Raw genomic sequence first — 22,189 nt, forward strand, 5'->3', positions numbered from 1 at the left:
TAGACATAAATATAACACGGAAAAAGGAAGAGTTTGTCTTCAAGATACACAGAAAACTCACTTTTACTCCCATTACAATAAAGAACTCATTGCACCCGGAATCGCAAAAAAGGTCAGCTTATTACAGTTACATATATAGAGCGTTTAATATACCCCTTACACACACAGAAAGAGAAAAAGAACTGCTCTTTATTCGCAAACAAGCCCAATACAACGGTTTTGAACCAGAAATAATAAACAAAATAATTGGTAAATTCAAACAGAAATTACAACCTAATCTTACACCCGAAACAAAAAAGAAAGACAAATACGCCAAGTTCACATTCAATAACCCTAACTTATACACAGTAACCAATTTGTTTAGAAAATATAATTATAAGATCGCATATTCAACCAGCAATAACACAAAGCATAAATTATTTAATTACAACAGTGTTAATTCCCTAGGAAAAAACAAACATTCTGAATCAGGAGTTTACAAATTGAAGTGTCATCAACGTAAAAAAAGTTATGTCGGACAAACAGGGCGCAGTTTTACTGTAAGATACCAAGAGCATGTCAATGCTGAAAGACATAAAAAAACTTCACGATGGGCCAACACATGAGTTCAACCGGACATCAATTCACAACCATAGAGCAGGATTTAACTATATTGCATAAAATAAACAAAGGAGCTCTCCTTAATACATTAGAAATTCTATATATTTATTTAGAACAAAAAAGCAATCAGGACAATAACCTGAATGAAACTATTGACAATAGAAACCCTATATTTGAAGGGACAGTATCAAGTCTTGACATTTTCGGCAAAAGACACAATACAAATAGTAAAAGGAGAAATAAGACCGAGCCTCCGCCATTTTGTACATCCCCTCTTCCCACCCCCGCTAAAGTTGAAGCCGTGACAGTAACCGACACGCCCCCTCCCCTCTCCACAGCCTTGCCTCCCCGAAAGGAGGAGCAAACAACGGAACACACACACCATTACTATACTAGACGTAAAGCAGCATCAAACGTCCCTCCAGGGTCACAGTAGAATTGGAGTCTAACAATAGCAAGGTAAAGAACTTTTTAATACATTTAGTTATTACGTAAAGACACGTTTTCAAACAAATTCCCATTTCCTTATTTTATTCATTTCAGAAATTGAGACCAAGCTCCCTTCCCAAAAATTGATCAGCAATCAGCTTCAAAGTTCCACATTAGACTCAATCAAAAGCACTTTAAGCAAACTCATAATATATAACAACTTACCTGGAAGGAACGGAAGAAAAAAACATTCAACAATTTGAACAGTGTCATGAAGTCATACATTTTTAAAACTTTTTAACCGCAAACAAACAGACATTTTAATGTAACAAAATGAAAAACTTTTTTAACAACTATTCAAATGAATAGACATAGTTTCTAAGCTGACCAACTGTGTAATCATCCGTTCTCATATCATTAACACACTAACCCCTACATTGTTTTTTATATCATTTAATTTAATTGGTATTTTAGTAGTTTTTAAGAGAATCAATGTACCTGCAAATTAACGTGTTTAAAATCTTAGCAATTCACATAAGCTTTAATAACAGCTGAGGATGTTTCTAAGTAGGAACGAAACATGTACTGTTGACAAATAAAAAATTTGCTTAAAGGCAAATAAAAAAGTATCAAAACGGTGGAAGAATTTTAATATTGTAAAACTTAATAATGGACCAACACAAAATTCTTATCATGGGATTACAGGAAATTAGAAACACTGACCAGGATGCCTTGGAATCTCAGGGGTACAGACTTTATAAAGGTATACACAGGAAGAGAGTGACGAATAATGCTCCACAATTTGGAACAGGACTTTTGGTCAACCTTAAAATAATAAACTCAGTTCAAGAATTCAAATCACAGTCTCCACAACTCTCAATGCTCACCTTAAAGGCATCTAATAAAGTCTATACTATAATAAATGCCCATGCTCCCACTAATGATAAAAACAACTCTCCAAAACACCATGAGAAAACAGAAAAATTTTGGGCCTATTAGACCAGACCATAGATAACATCCCCAAACACCATGTAAAATTATTAATAGGTGACTTCAACGCTCACAGATAAACTTGAAGACTTAGTACACAACCTTAAACAAATTGCAGAAGACCTGGCTCCAATTAAACCACGTAAAAAACACCAGTGGTGGAACAGTGAATGTGATGAAACAGTGGAGAAAAAACATCAGACATGGCTGTTACATCCGTCCCAAAAGACAGAAATATCCTATCAAAATCTAGTAAAACAGAGAAAAACTACCCAAGTCTTAAGAAGGATAAAAAGACAAAATCATAAGGACACACTGCAGTTAATTGAAGAACAATTCAATAAAACTCAATCAAGGGACTATTACAAAACCTTCAGAAAGCAGCTCCAAAAATATGAACCCCCAACCCTACTGATGAAGGATGAAAATGGTAAGCTGGCTCATAACAATAAAGACAATGCAGAAATTCTGGCCAAATATTTCAACAAGCTTTTAAATTGTGAGGAACCTACAGAACTCATTCATTTGGATACCAACACCCCGATAGAAACACCACCAGAGAACATCAGTCCCCCCATAATAAAGGAATTCTACTAAGCTCTGAATAAATTAAAAACTACAAAGCGCCAGGAGAAGATCAGACCTTTGCGGAAATCTGGAAATATGCAGGAACATTAGCAAAAGTTGCCCTCCATCAACAACTTGTCTCTATCTGGATTAAAGAACTACCAGAACACTGGACAACAGCCCTCATTCACCCACTACACAAAAAAGGAGACAAAACTGACCCTAATAACTACAGGGGAATCTCGCTCCTAGACATAACATACAAAATATTTTCAATAATCATCCTTAATAGGATAAGTTTACAACTTGAGAAAGAACTAGGAGAATATCAAGGAGGTTTCAGACCCTGGAGGAGCTGTCCTGATCAGATCATGAGTCTTAAGCTGATAATGGACTATAATGGGAGAAGAAACAGAAATATGCTGAAAACATTTGTAGATTTCAAGAAAGCTTATGATTGCATCCATAGAGAATCTCTGTTTAAAATTTTAAGACACCTTGGACTACACCCCAAATTAATAAACATGATAAAATTGACTCTCACTAACACCAAATCAAAAGTGAAGTTTAGGGGTGCAACATCAGAGACATTTGAAATTAAAACTGGACTATGGCAGGGAGATGGGCTCTCACCACTATTATTTAATTGTGCTCTAGAAATGGTAATGAGGGAATGGTTTAGGAAATATCCGCCAAAAATAAAGATAGGCCGAAAAATCAAAACAAATTGCCTGGGTTTCGCTGACGATTTAGCATTACTAGCAGTGGACGTAAAAGAAGCAAAAACCCAGATATCAGAACTTCAGAACATTGCAAATAAAATTGGCGTAAAAATATCATTTGAAAAAAAAAACAGAAATTTTGCCCCAAAAACCAACACAACTAAAAGAAGTTATCATAAATGGTAATAAAATCAAAAGACTAACTCAATTTAAATATCTTGGAGAAATAATAACACATAACCTAAATGAAAAAATCTCAATCCAAACAAGAACAAATAGATTAGCTAAAGCACAAAAATTAACATGGGATATCTACAAAAAGAAATGTCTATCAATAAATGCAAAAATTAAACACTACAACACAGTTTAAAACCGGAAGCTACATATGCAGTAGAAACAGTTCTTCACCTGAATAAACAATCCAAGACTAACAGACTTCAGAAAATTGAAAGGAGGATTGAAAGAACCTGCATCAACAAAAAATACCAGAAAGATGGACAGTGGCAGTTAATACCTAACAAAGTCATGTACAAAGAGCTAGAACCCATTACAGATACTATGCATAAGAGGAGACTGGGATTCTTTGGACATATCATGAGGATTCAGGATTCGAGACTTATGAAACAACTAGTACAACACAATCTCGTCTCAAAAAATACCACAACAGGATGTAAATGGATCAGAGAAGTAAGAGAGGATCTGAAGGAAATAGGCATTACAACAGAAGACACGACAAATAAGATAAAATTGAATACAAAACTCAAGAATACAAACCTCCGCTTTACCCATACACAAAACAAACCAACATGCATATTTCAACTGAGGAAAGGTCACGAAGATCGGAGTGTCTGAAGAAGTACTGGGAGGATCGCAAAGCCCGAACAATCCCTTCAAAGAGACCTGAACGACGGACTGACTAAAGTCATTCTGTGTGGTCATTAAATAGAAGAACAAGAAGAAGAAACCAAAACAATGAGATAAAATTGATGTTAACAGTTTTTTACATTTAGAGCTAAATGAGCAATGGGTAAAATATGATGGAGTAATGTATGCACAACAGACGTTGTAGTCTAATATGGATTGATCTTTTACGCTCTGCACAACACACTCTTATGTTGCACAACACCACAACTCCATCCCCCTGCCCTGCCTTAAACTCTGCCTTCCCATCCCTTCCACTCCCCTCCTTTCTCCCTTCCCCTCCACCTCTCCTCTTCCTGCCCCTCCCACCTCCCCTCTACCACACACTGAACTTACTCATACCCATCCACGTTCAGTCCACACCTCTTCTCACAACACACAAGTACACTGAACAAGGTGAGTCCCATATTCCATCACATACGGCCACAAATTTACTTTTTTATCTTTTTAGGCTTCACTACCTATGTTGAGCTTAGACAACTTCAATTTAAAATTCAACTTTATTCAACCAAACCACCCAACTTTAGGCGTATCAGCCATAAACAAATATTAGATGGCCTTGCCAACCACACACAACACTGGACCTTGACTTATATATCTCCATTGATAACAGAAGAGTGGGCATCAATTTCATCTCATCGTTTTGTTTTATTATATATACCAAGATTTTTACTGTCATTTATCAGACCAGTGTAATTGTGTAACACCAATCTTTCTACATGAGACCCCTGTGGATGATGAGGACTCAAGAAACACATGATTTACCCCCCCCCATTCAAAGCAAAAATTACGGAATTGGTGGCTGCTAAAGGTGGAGGCATTGTCAGAGACCAAAATTTTAGGTGGCCCGTACACCCCAAATGTATGTTGAGATAAAATTTGAATGGCTGTTTTTGAGTTGATCAGGGGAACAGGAAACAACCACACAAATTTCAAGAAGGCATCGATCACAGAAAAAATCCCAATATGATTGGATTTTGATTTGACAAGGGGACCAAAATAATCTACAAACAATTTTTCCCCGGGACACAAGGCTACATCGGCGGAATCAAGGCCGACTTGCAGAATCTGGGCAGGTTTGGTACGCTGGCAAATCTGTCAGCTTTTGACATACTCCAAAACTTCGTTTTTGAGACCGGGCCAGTAATAGTCGCGCGGTATGCGATGCAGGGTTTTGTACTGCCCAAGATGGGCTCCTAGATACGAATCGTGGAAGTAGTGCATCATCATGATCCTAAGTTTTTTGGTACGTAGATTTTATCCTTACCATGTTTCTGACTTCGGTGAACCAATAACCCACACTTCGTAGAAAAAAGGCTTTCAGAAGTGGACACAGCGGCGATGTTATCCAACAACTTTTTACACTCCTCATCCTCATTTTGATGCACAGAAATGTCGGTAAAGACCAAGGTTAGTTTTGGAGGATAGGAATATTGTTTAGGTTCATGCACTCCTCCGGGCTGTCGCCGACAGACGAATGAGTGCAATTGAACATGCGCAACAAACAATCGGCCACCACGTTATCCTTACCGCAGGCATGTACTGCAGTGAATTTATAGGCCGACGGCCGGAGAATCCATCTATCCGTTCTGCCGAGCCTCTTGACATCAGCGCTCATCCATGACAGAGCCTGATTATCAGTGTGAACTACAAAATGTCGATGAAGTACGAATGAAATCGTTCTACCCCCAAGACAACATCCTAACATTCCTTCTCGTGTATGGAGTATCGCAATTCAGCTCCATGAAGAAGTTGGCTGAAATATGCTATCGGGGCCAAATTTTCGTCGTCGTTTCTCTGATTTAGCACGGCCGATATAGCAATATTGCTCGAGTCGCATTGCAGGGCGAATTCCTGTGAAAAATCGGGACTCTGAAGTACAGGAGCTTCACAAAGAGCTTGTTTCAACGGATGGAAAGCACGATTTTGATCCTTTCCCCAAACGAAGCGACAGTTTTTTCACTTAAACAAATTTAGAGGAGCCGAGATGTGCGAGAATTCACTAATAAAGCGGCTATAAAAACCTACCATGCCCAAGAACCTCCTCACACCGCGGACATTCTTTGGCTGAGGGAAGTCTTGAATACACTTAATTCCATCAGGATTCACGGCAATGCCGGTATCAGATATTTCGTGCCCCAAGAAATTTAGTCGTTTAGAACAGAGGGATACTTTGTTAGGATTGATGGTAAATCTGTATTTGCGTAGACGACTGAGGACTTCACGAAGATGAACAAGGTGGTCCTCGAAGGTCGCAGAGTACACGAGAATATCGTCCAGGAAGTTAAAGACAAAGGAGAACTTTATATCACCAAGGACTGAATCAAGGACACTGCTGAGTGTTTGACCCCCGTTCGATATACCCATGGGCACTTAGTTGAACTCGAAGAATCCAAATGGGGTAGCGAAGGCAGTGTACGGACGGCTTTTGGGATGTAAGGGTATCTGATAGTAGACGGAGTTGAAATCAAACTCCGTGAAGAATTTAGCCTCGTGGAAGTGTTGGAAGGCACTTTCAATGGTGGGCAGTGGGAAACTATCGAAGATCACGTTCCAGTTTACCTTTCTGTATTCGACGACAAAACGATGCTTACCATTCCATTTGGGTATGGGAAACGCTGGGCTGCTAAAAGAAGACTTAGAGGGGCTGATGACCTTTTTCTCTAAGAGATCATTTACACACTCACGCATAGCAGAAAGTTTAGGGGGAGAACAGCTGAAAGGAGGGGACCTCACAGGAGTATCATACTTTAGTTCGATAGAGTAAGTGAAATCTTTTGCGCAACCTAACTCGGGCATTAGCACATCAGAAAATTCTTCCAGTATACAGCTTAGATTGTCGTTTAAATCACAAGAGGCTTTAAGACACTTGGATTCGGAGACAGAGCAAACAGTTGCTTGCCGGAAAGGAGTCTCAAAGGGATAGTTTGTTTTGGACTTAAATCGGAAGGCAAAGGTGCGACTTATAAAATTGATAGACAGGCCCGTGGCCAACATAAAATCAGTTCCAAGGATGACGGGAACGGACAATTCGGGCACCACCATAAACGTACAACTCCACGAAAGATTGTGAATTTTAATATGTCCAATTACTCGTCCAACGTGAAGCACATGTCGACCATCAGCAGACAGGAGTCGGTTAGAGTCTCGCTACTGGAAAGCTGTTTCAGTTCCCGATAGGATACCAAGGATTGATTAATGAAAGAAAAACACGACCCGGTTTCAAGCAACGCGCACAAAACGCGTGAACTCCAAAATATATTGGCCAAGGGAGTAGAAGAGGGGAGTCCCCAAACCTTTTTATTAATAGCACGGTCCGGCGCCTACGTCGGCGCGCTCCTAGTTTTCCTGCTGAGGATTACATCTGGGACACGCATCTAACGAGACGTCGAGTAAACCACAATTATGACATTTTACAGAGGTTTGTAACCGACAGTGCCACGAGATGTCCTAATTTGCCATAATGCCAACACTATCTAGCGATGGAATCATCTTTGGTGGTGGAGCTACAGGGTTGAATGGCGTTGATACCTCGTTGGGGAAAATGGGTCAGCGAAGGAGAAGGGCGCCCATCGGATCGAGGGCAACGGGATGTCTGCGGGTCCTTGGTAAAGGAAACACTTTTGGAGAAGGTGCGACAAGCTACATCAGGGAATGAGCAGTCGGATGGGGAGGGAGGGGGACGATACAATTTATCTGGCAGATGGTGGATTCATACTCCCGCCCTAGTTAAATGATTTGATTAACACTATCAACTTGGGACCTTTTTATGTACAGCTGGGGGCGAGATTTCTGTAAAATTGGTCAAAAATTTCAGTTTCATAGGCCTTCGAGCCTAATTGATTAAAATGGGATTAGGATTCCAGTTGCATAATCATCGACGCTCTCATTTATCCCCTGAGTTCCCCGGTATATTTCCTGTCTCAGATGATAATGTATGTCAGTTAACCCAAAACGTTCCTTAATCTGTTTCGCGAAATCATCCCACATCCGGATGCTTGTCTTGACTAACCTAAACCACTTTAGAGTGGGGCCACCCAAAATTCCGGGGATGACGGGAATAAAAAGGTCAAAGCGTAGGGAGCTACAATCAGCAATCTTTCCAGAAATTCCAGCTCGCTGGAACTGTTTCCGTCGCCCTTGAAACTCAATTTCCACTTCGTGACCATATTGAAAATGGGATTTATATTGGGGACTTGTTCAGAGATTGGCCTAGACATGGGCTCTTCGGTGCCCGCAGGACCCTCAACTAACATGTAGCTCCCTCAAGGTGCAGCACCGTTACCCTGAACTTCATCATTGTCGTGCCTCGATACAAGCACTTCGTCGCATGCAGGTATTTTTTTTTTCCTTTTTTCATTCACATCATCACAGACTTCCCCAGTAAAGATTTCACTTTCCTTACTCAAACTCATATCGTCATCATTTTCCATTGTTACATCTATGTCATAAATGCTCACCATACGTGGAAACAATTTAACCTTTTCACTGCCGAGTTTTGATGACCAGCCAAGCCCCGTGGGCCGGGTTTTTTATTAAAGAAGATGCACTTTGACAGATACAAATTTACTGATACTCTTGATGGAATGCATATCGTCCCCTTAACCCTGCAGCCCAATATGATGTCGGGGATGAAGTGAGATCATATTTTACACCATATTTTATGAGCGGATGCCCTTCCCGACACAAACCTCAGTTGAGAAGATAATGAATATGAAATGGATGATGATGATGGTGATTGAAACTGGGTACAAAAGTGGAAGGAATCGGCTGTGGCTTATTCATAAGAACTGTCCCAGCATTTACTTGGGAGTGCAAAAGGGAAACCACAAACAAAAGAAAAGAAATTCTCAAGACAGCCGACGATGAGGTTCTAACCCAATCGCCTGCCGAGTGCAGAGCTTGGCTCTATTGCCGTAGCATGTTAATACGCACAGCTACTCTGCTCGGTGATACTATTACTGAAATATAATATAAAATTCTTTATCCAAGAACTGGTATTATCAAAATCATTTACATTTGGGGGAAAAATAATTTATCTGAGGAAGGGGTGACAATTCCGCATGAGACTCATCATTACTACTTTGACTCTCATTTTCTTGTAGTTCAATGTCGCCATTTAAATATTCTCCACCTTCATTATCAAAATATAGCTCTCCAGAATCACTATTTATGAGGAAACATTAAATTTCTTCGTTAACAAGAGATGAATGTATACTTCAAGACGCCACGATGGCTACACGTAAATGGGAAAGATGTTCCACTCCAACGAAGCTGAAATAACACCAGATCACTTTCAAAACACGCGAAATGGAGTGGTATATCTGCAGTACAGAACTTCTTTAAAAATTTCCACGGAATCTCAAAGCATGACATTATATCGCTTTCGTTTGTGAGATCGGTAAAGTACACCCGGCACCAAAACGTATATATACGGGTTTGGCGGACGTGGCACGGCATTCAAAAACGTCCATATATGGGTTTGGCAGTGATTAGGTTAAAATGCGTGAACGGAGAAATCCATTCATACAAATGAAGGAATATAAATAACACTTATTAAAACAGAACAGTACTATCAAGTTAGTGACACATTAGTTGTAGTGCCAAGATCTCCAGCTCTGCCCCGTCGGATGCAGTTACGGAAGAAACATTCCCATCGAGTTCGTAGCTGCCTCTGTGGATCAGCGGTAGAGTGTCGGCCTCCGGATCCCAAGATAGCGGGTTCAAACCCGGCAGAGGTAGTCGGATTTTTGAAGGGCGGAAGAAAGTCCATTCGACACTCCATGTCGTACGATGTCGGCATGTAAAAGATCTCTGGTGACACATTTGGTGTTTACCCGACAAAATTCATTAAATCTCAGCCATAGACGCCCAAGAGAGTTTCGGTTTACTCGGTCTGCCATCTAGTGGGGGCCTAGAGTAAAACGGAACGTCGAAATTGACGAGCAGACAGCCAGATGGCGTCAAATTGAAATGTCTGCACACGGTAGCTGAGGCCATACGATTATTATTATTATCGAGTTCGTTCTGCTACCATTTCTGAGCCAATACCTGCACTCGTATCCCGGAAAATGATGACAAACGAGAGAATCAATATGGGAAACATGAGGCAATGAGTGCACAAATAACAGGAGGTCCGGTGATCGCAATAGGGAAAGGTGACAAAATATCAGCCTTGAACTGGAGATCAGCCCCTTAATAATAGTGATAATACTAAAGGACTAACGCTACTATGAATTAAAAGAGAATTAGCACACAAATTCCCAGTTTATTGAAAGAGTAAATTGAGAAGAAAAATTTATCAACGAAACATGCAAGTAGGATATTGAATAGAAAATGTTAAAAAGAAATACATACACATAGAGCATGACATCCAAGCTTTCTCGGCCAAGCTTCCTACCAAATAGCGAACGGTAATAAGGCTCAAATTTTAAAAATTCAATTACACCCTACTTTCATGCTTCTCTCTCCTTTTTTTTTAAGACGCCCACACGGTCTATGTTCACTTACTTACATTGTTACTCATAGTTCATTAAGCATTCATAAGATGACCCATCAGAAAGGAGAAAAATACGTGCGTCAAAGAGGACAAAGGGGGCTGAGAAAATCAGTTATGAACCTCCGTGGCTGGAAACCACAAGATTGCGCACATCAGCAATCAAGTAAGCAGAAGAATAAGAAAATGAAAACCGGGAATGAGAAATAAAATGCCGGTCATCAAATATAATGATATAGATGTTGATTCCCATAGGGAATCTGAAATATTTGTCCTGAATGAGTAAATTTATAATACCAATATAAATGGTCCGTTATTGGACATTATAAATTTTCCAGCTAACTCATTCTTGGTTGCCAGTGTTTCGCCCTCGTGTGCTAGGGTGGGCTCATCAGTTGGTACCTAGCACACCTACCAATACGCTGGCTAGTGCATACTGTGGAGGCCACTGCGTAGGCTACTGAAGCCACCGGCAGTGCCAGTGCACTAAGAGACTTTGTCTCATTATCAAAAATTGATGCCTGCTTGGCCATCAGATGATATAGATGTTGATTCCCATAGGGATGGGAATAAACATCTATATCATCATCTATATCATCTGATGGCCAAGCAGGCATCAATTTTTGATAATGAGACAAAGTCTCTTAGTGCATTGGCACTGCCGGTGGCTTCAGTAGCCTACGCAGTGGCCTCCACAGTATGCACTAGCCAGCGTATTGGTAGGTGTGCTAGGTACCAACTGATGAGCCCACCCTAGCACACGAGGGCGAAACGCTGGCAACCAAGAATGAGTTAGCTGGAAAATTTATAATGTCCAATAACGGACCATTTATATTGGTATCATCAAATATAAGTCGGGCACAAGGCCCGGTCAGGTACGAGCAAAAATGGAGGAGCAATATAAAAAGCATCACATTAATAAGGGCAAAATATACATAATATAGTGCGGCTACTGCTCCGTCCAATTCATACACACAACACCCACACACGCATGACCATCCGCCTGAACACAATAATAAATATTTGGCGTGAAGCCATCGGTCCGTCCCAAGGGCAATTACTCAACGGTCTCCCCATCAAGCCGGGTTACCAAACAGACTGCCTCAATATAAGGAATACAGTATTCCGTAGAAATGAGAAGAATCGAACACAAGGTTCAAGCTATAGGCAAACTAAGACGCACGAGGTGTACGAGGTCACAATCCATACAGAACCAATTATACAGGTTCTGACATGAATGACCAACACTCATGTAATCGAAGAATAAATGTAAAGGCACATAAATTCAAAGCACAGGGACTGTACATCAAATAGACAAATAACTCGCCCAACACATTTACACACACACAACCGTGCGCTCAAGGACAGAACAGCACGCACCAAAGGGTAAAATAAAATGAACGTACCAAAAAGATAGAATAAAATGTACGTACCTGAGAAATATAACGGAACAATTAAAATAGTCAGATAGGGATACTCATATTTTAAATCTGCCAAAAACCTTCTGATAGGTCAGAAAAGCAGTCTCGTTTAGTTTGGAGTCCATCTTGTTCTTTATACTCCTCGATTCCATTGAAAAAAACAAGGAATCACTATCATTACATCATCACGACAGGAAGCAAGGCCTGGAAATTAAAGATGGCTTAGCACTGCCATCTGATGACAAAACTAGGAAACATTGGCTTTTGTAAAGTGACTGAATCAAGCATAAGAAAAACAGATATACAGGTTTGATTACGAACCAGAACATGAGTAATGAATAACGTGCCATGAAAAATGGCACAGAACTGAGCTTCTGAAAGAGTGCAGGATCAGAGGCCAAGCGACGGCAAGAAGAGGAGGAAGGGGAGGGGATAGAGGAGGAGCAACAACTGAGGAATGGGGCTAAGATGGAGCTGAGGGGTGCGGTAGTGGGAATAACTGACGAGGATCTGTGTTGCGCATGGCGTGAAAAATCAAATTCATATTTGGATATCTGATATTTTTAAAGTAGTTGATTAGAAAATCAGAAAGAATGTTAGGCTTCTCCGAAATTTCATTTAGATTAAAGTTGGGGTTAAAATATTGATCAAGCAATTTTCAATTTTGTTCAGGAGAGGCCCTTTTATTTGCTGTTTTAAGGTCCTGCTACAGTTGTTGTAGCAACTTCTATTGTTCCACATTCATTACCGTCCGTAGCTTGCTCTTCTTCTGGTGCAATTAAATCACTAAGTTAAGCAACAATACCTGGGTTAGTTTGACACTGTTATAAAAATGAAATGAAATTAAATTAAATGTCGTATGGCTTTTAGTGCCGGGATATCCCAGGACAGGTTCGGCTCGTCAGGTGCAGGTCTTTCTATTTGACTCCCGTAGGCGACCTGCGCGTCGTGATGAGGATGAAATTATGATGAAAACAACACATACACCCAGCCCCCGTGCCATTGGAATTAACCAATTAAGGTTAAAATCCCCAACCCAGCCGGGAATCAAACCCGGAACCCTCTGAACCGGAGGCCATTATGCTCACCGTTCAGCCAACGAGTCGGACGTTATAAAAATTGTCCATGTAGATGTGGTAACCCTTCCCCTCGTATGGTTCCAAATGTGAAGTGACTGTGTTCTGTAGTGATCCAGACTTTCCATCATAAATTTGAATGTTACAAATATATCCAATGGCACCTTCACACAACTGAACCATAATGCCGTACATAGTTAGTTTGCCTGGATTGTATACCCGAAATGACAGATGTCCGCGCCATGCAAACATACATTAACCAAGCGCTAATTTCTGCCTTGGGGTGTACACAGTCCTAAAGAAATTAAGAAAATGGTCCAAGAGTAATAATAATTTCGTGTGGCTATTTCTAGCTGAGTGCAGCCCTTGTAAGGCAAACCCTCCGATGAGGGTGGGCGGCATCTGCCATGTGTAGGTAACTGCGTGTTATTGTGGTGGAGGATAGTGTTATATATGGTGTGTGAGTTGCAGGGATGTTGGGGACAGCACAAACACCCAGCCCCCGGGCCACTGGAATTAACCAATTAAGGTTAAAATCCCCGACCCGGCCGGGAATCGAACCCGGAACCCTCTGAACCGAAGGCCAGTACGCTGACCATTCAGCCAACGAGTCAGACGGTCCAAGAGTAACCTAACTTTATATAGCCTGTTGGAGCTATTGTTTTGTGTTGCATTATTATTGAAATGAAGGAATTTAGAAATAAGTTCAAATATGTTCCTTGACATATCATTGAAAATTGGGATGGCAGTAATCTGTTGAGTTGACCATTACATAGATAATTGTGGTTGTTTTACAATACCAGTGAGCATCTGCAGTCCTAAAAATTTATTCATTTCGCAGGTACTACTGGTTTCCACTGTTGAAATAGAGCATGCTAGGAGTGTTGCTTAGGAATAGATCAGCATACAAGTCGCCATGTTCAGTCTGTTAAATAAAGGGAGGCAGCAGCAAGTTGCCAGCTGTGAGAAATGAAATGCACTAGGCGAGTACCAACACAAAGGCCGCAACATACTCCCCCCCTTTGAGGGATCTCAATATTCAAAATCAAGTCAAGTGTCTCTTACACAACCACAGACAAATGAATAACGAAAAAACTCGACTGTCCATGAGAAAGGCTTCTGTAAGAAGTAATATTGTTACAATCAGGATGGAGCTCCTGGATTCTACCAGTCTTCCAAACCAGAGGAGGAAGGTGATCATCTTTTAGAAGCACCAAATCTCCCACGGTTGGAGTCCACTTCCGTACGGAAGACCATTCGCCTTAGTGCAGCACGGGCTCATTAGTTGGATACTGCACCTTCCCAAGACACTGGCCGGCTAGCATGCCGGTAAAGACACCACTGCAAGCTATCCTGTGATAAGCACAATGCAGTGATGATGTACTATGGGAGAATTACATCTCTACATCTCCTGGGTACTCGTTCTGACACCACAAATACAACCAGTTCACACCACAATAATAGAGAGGCTTCTTCACTAAATATCCTTCAATAGTCAACCTATATTTAAAGCTGCAGCCAACAAGCAAGAATGTTCCCATTTAACCCTCTCTCGCCCATAGCGTAGTAATGCGTAGCACGAAAGCTTAGGGCCTCCCGCCCATAGCGTAGTAAAGCGTACTTGTACTTCTAGTCGCATGTATGAGCCATCTATCGGCCGATAGACAAATATAACTTACTGTTACTAGCATGTGCACTTCCTAGAGACCAAAGATATTAGTTTTCTTCTTTTAAAACCTTAGCAGGCATATTAGAACACAAAATACGGAAGGCAGTGACTTATTGTAAACAAACATGTCGACACCTAATTCGCGTGAAAATATTTTATGTGATAACGACATTGAACATTTGGTGAACGATAATTCTGACCGTGAAACTGTTAGTAGTGGCTTAAGTGAACTCAGTGAAGTGGAAAGTGAAAATGAAAGTGACGATATTTCAGAAAATGACAACGTAGATTGTAGGCCTAACTTTCAGTGGACAAATACATTGTCTTACGTCGAACCGGCGGACTTTACTGAAGAGGTAGGACCTTGCCATTCTCATCCTGTGGGTAGTACAGCATTAGAGTATTTCTCCCTTAAATTTGATGAAAACATTTTCGATTTAATTCCCCAGAAAACGAATGAGCATGCTGCTTACATGTCTGCATTATCATAATGATGGCTGAAAAGAATTGCTTTAATTCTGGGGAAAACATGCATTTTAATATGGGTGGGAAAGGGTTAACTGTCAGTATAAGAGAAAATAACCACTCCCGCTAGTTACAATGTCATCTTAATTTAAGCTACTAAAGGTCCATTTTAACCTTTTCTTCATATTTAAATTGGGTATTATGAAAATGTGATTGGAAATGAACAACATGGATTTCGAAAGGGGCGCTCATGTGCTGATGCTTACTTTACCTTGAAAATCTTAGTTCGAAAAACGCAGGGAATTTAACTTGGAAACTCGCATAGCATTTGTTGATTTTAAGAAAGCCTTTGACCTAGTTAACAGGAACAGACTTCTTAATATCGTAGCAGAAGATAATGTCCTACAACAGCTAATAGATAACATATACAACATGTACAGTGACAATCTTATTGCAATAAAGTTAGGTAATCATCAGACTGAATGGGAACCAATCAGCAGAGTTGTGAGGCAAGGTTGTGGACTTTCTCCTTTGTTGTTCATAATCTATATGAACAACATAATACAGGAATGGAGGCATGAAAGGCATGGATCAATCCCAGTCAGCAGATATCTCGCACATCTAGATGCCATACTATTTGCTGATGATGTTGCATTGGTAGCATCATCAGAAGATGATCTTCAGTGGTCAGTATTTAATCTCCAGAAAGTCTCCTCAAAATTCAACATGATCATTTCACCACAAAAGAGCAAAATAATGTCTTTTAAGGGGAAGGACACTATCCGCAGTAAAGTCTGTTTAGATAATAAAATTTTGGAAAGCGTCAACAAATTCAATTATCTGGGATACAATTTATCTTACCAAGGGGAAATTGATATCTCTGCAAAAATAACCAAATTTACCAGAACAACAGGAATCATAAATCATATCATGAAGCCATCTCTTGTCCAAAAACACACTCGCTTACATCTTTATAACACTTTGGCCAGACCAGTCCTATGCTACGGCAGTGAGGCATGGACAATAAGAGCTCAAGACATTTCCAGAATTACAGCATGTGAAATGACGTTCATGCGCAGAACAGCAGGCTATACGAAATGGAATCGTATAAGAAATGAAGATGTGCTTAAGGAACTGAATGTGAAATCGGTAATCAATTACATCTATGATTACTAAGAAAACTGGAAACGTCATGTTCAAAGGATGGAATCTGGAAGACTACCAAAGGAGATCCTACCCTATCAACCAAGAGGACAGAGATCTATAGGACGTCCAATGAAGCGATGGAAAGAAAATACGAGGCAGTAATGGGCCACATGGCCCAGTACTTGGGAGGAGGATGATGATGATGATGATTATGATTATGACATAACCTCTCCTGCCCAAAGGCCAACCTCATCTTCCCGAGATGAAAAAACCTGTTCCCACAGATGAGGCCCTGTCGACAGAGTCACGGCAGTATAACCGTTACATCCATTATGGAGGAAATGCTGTAATTTCAGCTAGTCCATTAGCTGAGAAGTGGCAGCCCCACCAATGGTCTTACTTCCTTCAGGCCGAGCAACCCGTCGGAAGGACATTTGTTTGCTTTCAAGTCTTGCAAAAAGAAAAATGAAAGACCGTAACGGGACACATGGCCCAATACTTGGAAGGAAGATGATGATGCTTTTAATCGAATTTCACTCGTACATTGATACTGCAACTCAGCTTGAGCCATAGACATTATTATGTGGATATGGACTAGTCATCGATTTTCAACCTATCACACCAAGACTATGCAAACTGCTTATCAGAGGAAGGTGTAGAAACTATACTTTATTCAGTGCTCATGCACCAACAGAAGAAAAGAATGAAGAGGAAAAGAATTCCTTCCATGAACCCCTAGAAAGAGAATATGGAAAGTGCCCCAGACATGATATTGTGCTGATGCTGGGGACTTTTCATGCCCAAGTGGGTCAAGAGAAACATCTAGCACCTATAATTGGCAAGTATAGTGTTCATAGAGATAGTAATGAAAATGGCATGAGACTAGTTGATTTTGCAGCCTAACTGACATGGTAATAAGAAGTACAATGTTCCTACACAAAAACATTCATAAAGGAACGTGGACTTCCCCTGATGGAAACACAGTTAATCAGATTGAACACATTTGTCTATTTCATAAAATATTTTAAATCGCCAGTGCAATATCGCACCAACATTATTCATTTCATCAGAAACATTTTAAACAAGCTTTACCTGTAAATTATCTATTAAGAGCTCATAACAATTTCACATTATTCTTAATGTTATATTTTGACCAAAACAAATGAGGATCCTGGTTTTTTTGTCTTTCAGGTACGAGTGTAAAATGGCTGATGATGCCCTTATAATGGGCATACAGGCATTCTGGTTTCACTACTCTGTTGTAGTGCTTTGTTTTAAGTTTTGTTGATAAGCCCTTTTTGTTGTGCAAGTATTCTTAGTTATACCGTAAGCTCTTTCCATCTTTTATATCCTCTCCTCTGTAGCAGATTTTTCTAAACCATTTTCTTGAATTGTCTCACTCAAATATTTGAATTTCTTTACATTTTCTATTTGACCAATATCCAGTACTAAAAGCTTCGGGGCACTTTTTATATTCGTCAAAAATTTTATTTTCTCGGCAGAGATTCTCAAGCCTGTCATGTTAGCTGTCTTTTCAAGGAGATTGACTTGCATTGCTGCATCTGTAAGGCTTTCTGAAAGTATGGCAAAGTCATCTGCAAATGCTAGGCAATTTATTGCAACACTTTTGTTCCTTTTCCCCAGCATGAGTGGCAATATTTTGGATTCTTTCAGTTTTTCATTCCAAATTCTTACAATTTTTCCACGACACAATTTAAAAGTAGTAAAGATGAACCATTGCCCTGCTTGACACCTGTATTTATTTTGAAAGGTAGAGATATTTCATCCAGAAACTTTACTTTCGAGATAGTGTCTGTAAGGGTTTCACAAATTAGGTTTGCCAATTTCGTTTTAACTCCAAATTCACGGATTACTTTATCTAGGGTTTCCCTATCAACAGAGTCAAAAGCTTTTTTAAAGTCAATAAATGTTACAACTATGTCTTTTGAGTTTATTAATCCGTGTCGAATTATAGAGTTCAGGTTGAAAATTGTTCGGAGCAAGATCTTCTCTCTTTAAATCCACCTTGATATTCACCCAATTGACTGTCCGGTGCTGATTTTACTCTGTTTAGTAGTATTGTTGAGAATATATTGTAAGCAACCGGCAAGAGAGATATACCTCTGTAGTTGTTGACATCTTGCTTGTTTCCCTTCTTGTGTAATGGGTGTATTAGAGCCACTTTCCAGTCCTCTGGGATCTTTTCTGTTTCCCAAATTTCTTCAAAGATTATTTGAAGATCTATAATTTTTGGTTGAGCCTATTTTAAAAGTTCAGCTGTTATGGAGTCTTCCCCACTAGCTTTGTTATTTTTAAGATTTTGTTAATGCTTCCTTAATTTCTTCCGCTGTTGGAGGTGAATCAGCTTCTAGATTTTCGTGAATTTCTGAAAATTTTAATTTATGATTTGGCTCAGGTCAAAGCTTACTGAAAAAGAATTCTGGAAAAAAAGTTAACCTTAAAACCATTTCAACAAGGCCAGAACTGGGCAAGTTGGCCGTGCGGTTAGAGTCGCGCAGCCGTGAGCTTGCATCCGGGAGATAGTGGGTTCAAGCCCCACTATCGGCAGCCCTGAAATTTTTTTTCCGGTTTCCCATTTTCACACCAGGCAAATGCTGGAGCTGTACCTTAAAGCCATGGCCGCTTCCTTCCCACTCCTAGGCCTTTCCTATACCATCGTCGCCATAAGACCTATCTGTGTCGGTGCGACGTAAAGCAAAAAAAAACAAAAAACAAAGGCCAGTTATTTGAGCATAAATCTAGTTCAGAAATTTATGAAGAGGCCTAAGACAGTTACAGTGAAGAGTCTTTTGTTTTAAAGCTCAGATACAAGTGGTATATTTAAATTAATTAATGAATAAGATAAATTACCTAATTGAGTAGTATAATGTGTTAAATATTCTTCAAAGTTACATCAAATCAAATCGTAAGTGATGTAAGATGTCGAGATATACTGCAAAAGAAATCTGATTTTTTACTTTTGAAAGTCTGTTATTTGTTTTGTCATTACTGTATTTTTTGGGCAGAAAGTGCTAACAAGGTTTCATTATGGTGCTGTGATATTAATTGCAAATAAATTGTTTCATGTGAAACAATTCTCTATTGATTAAACTTGTATGATTTTCTTTTTTCTTTTCAGACGTCCCAATACAGTATGTCCATAAAGGAAAGTTGACAGTATTCTCACCTTCTGGTAGTGCATTTCATTGAAGGAGTGGATAAAATATGGATGTGAAAATATTTCAGTGCTTGGGACTCAACAAAAAGTCGTGAAGTTTTTAGTTCATTTTCTATCTCTCTTTTTTTTCCTTTGAGCTTCTCCATTAAAAGTGTGAGATTTCTCAACTTTTTGTAGTGATATTTTGAGAGAAACAACGAGGGTCTGGTATTTTCATCTCTGATTATCCTGGTGCCTTATTCATCCACTGAAGTAGCTGGCTGTTACAATGATAGAGCATGGCTTAACTGATGGTGCCATATCATGGGCAATATGTGAAATAAATGAATGCAATCTTTGATTTCATGTTGTCTTAATTATTCTTTAAGAAAACTTGGTAAATTTATTAAATTTGTAATTTTTAGGGGGAAATAATGAACAAATCTGTCAGAGATGAAGGTACCGAACATTTTTAGAGAAACAAAAAACTGCTGTATCTTGTTATGCAATTCCTTTCCAGTCTTCTTGGTCAGCTCTTTTGCTCTTCTGTTTTTATACCTCTGTTATTAAATGGTGTAGTCTGGCTGGTGTAAGTTATTGATTGTGTATTGACCAGTGTTTTAAATCAAGCTGCCAAATAGAAAAAAAAGAAATCTTTTTGTAAATGAAATTTATTTTATCTACATAATGAAAGTCTTTCCCTATTACCTCACAACATAAAAGATATTACCTAAATAATTATTGTGTGAGTATATGAGGTGCGTAATAGTGCTAATAATTCTGATTAATTTCAGATTTCCCTGGTAAAGATGTGAAACATTTGGATCACTCAACAAAAGAGGAGAAACGTGTAAAATCCACAAGCTTTGTACTTTTTATAGTGACAGTGGGATGTGGCATTCATTGGTTTCAGGGTTTTATGTGTATTCACATCTGTATGGGTAAAATAAAATTTTCTGAAAATATTCTCATTCCATTTGCATCCTCCATCTTCCCTTCATTATGAAAATGAATAATTTTGGCTTTCAGCTCCTTGTATCAGGAAACTAGATATTCAAAACTTGAATCTGACCTGTATCCATTCCAATCATATACTGTACTTCATGTTCACAATTTAATTTGCTAGTTAATTTACTTCCCACACACATATTCAGTAGATAACCTATTTAAGTTCAGAAGTATTATTAAATCCAAGATATGCTGCACTGTAATTGAGAAAACCAGTACTTTTAATGAACAAAGGCAGGGAAAGATATATTTTTCACATGACATTTGATTTTTTAAATGTGTAAGTTATTCTAACTTGTAAAACTTGTAAAAGAGTTTTCTTGAAAATCTCAGGTGACCCGTTATATATGTATTTCTGTGCATTTGGTGGAAGTACTCTTAACTTGGATGAAGGTACTGTTTCAGAATAATGACTGAATCCATTAACATTTGTGGTATGAGGTTGTAATGAAATGGAGAAAGACCATCCGTAGCTCATATGAAAACTAATGTAACTCCTATAAATGAAATTGTAATTTTTGGGGAAACATTGTTATGCAAAATTTATTTAAATTTAACCTTGCTATTCCTTTGAAACATTTCAACAGAAGTTCCCATTCTCAGAGTCCCATGTCTGACCACATCTTTCCTTTCTATTACATTTTAAGCAAGGTTGTTCCATTTTAATTAATAGCAATATTGTTGAACCATGTTTGATACTATCCAACTCTCAACCAGTGAAAAGTAATGTAATGGTATCTAAAAATGCCTATATAGTACTCAGAAAGTAAACTGTTTCTTGGACTAATTTGTATTCTTCTTTTAATTGTGGTGTTAAAAATACTTTCTACTCTTTGTGTGGACAGGCAGTAAAACTTCTTCCCACTACTGATCGTTGTTTGGTTTATATCCAACCAATTTGAAGGGTACTCTCCCTATAAATCACCTTGCTGCCACCACTGGTTGTGTTCCATTGTACTCCCAGCGCTGTGAATTATTGCTTGACATCAAAATTTCCTTTGTTGCATGGAAATTCTGTTCCCTTCCTCCCCTGCAAGCTTTCCATAGACCAGGGTGTGTGGATGTCAGTGTTGAACTCTTTTCAACCATCCAAATGTGCAGAAATCCACTAGACTGGCATCAGGGCTCTTCCTAGGAATAATTTGAAAAGGAATTGCATGAATTCCTAATTCTCATTCCATTTCTTGATAAAAACTCAGGAGAGATTCTGGTGGTATCGATGCCTTTTCCATATGCATCTGCACCTGGTTTGAATTAATTTCATACATTTGTGGGAATGTCTGTCCAATAGATTGGTGTCATATTACTGTAAGTATCTTGCATTCACTTTCATATTTTTTCAATCTTGCATATCATCAACTTATCTGTGTAACCGAATCCTATGACAACCATAAATCCATGAGGAAAACTGTCCCAGGAGAATTCAACAAAATTTCTGCATCCCTTGGCATCGTTGTCATGATATGCAGTCAAGTGACCACTACCTGCATGGTGGATGTATGCTTCATCTGTTGTGATTACT

At 39.2% G+C, this 22,189-nt stretch overlaps 1 protein-coding gene across 1 annotated transcript in view; it reads left to right on the top strand.

The window, feature by feature from the left end:
* Window positions 1–21,194, top strand: part of LOC136874012 (protein krasavietz) — a 218,155-nt gene extending 196,961 nt beyond the window's left edge. Inside the window, exon 12 of the mRNA XM_067147472.2 lies at window positions 19,642–21,194. The gene's annotated coding sequence lies outside the window, so the exon portion shown is untranslated. The remainder of the gene's footprint in view (window positions 1–19,641) is intronic.
* Window positions 21,195–22,189: the final 995 nt, after the last annotated feature.

The sequence above is a fragment of the Anabrus simplex genome, chromosome 5 (assembly GCF_040414725.1).
Source record: "Anabrus simplex isolate iqAnaSimp1 chromosome 5, ASM4041472v1, whole genome shotgun sequence".
Taxonomy (NCBI): Eukaryota; Metazoa; Arthropoda; class Insecta; order Orthoptera; family Tettigoniidae; genus Anabrus; species Anabrus simplex.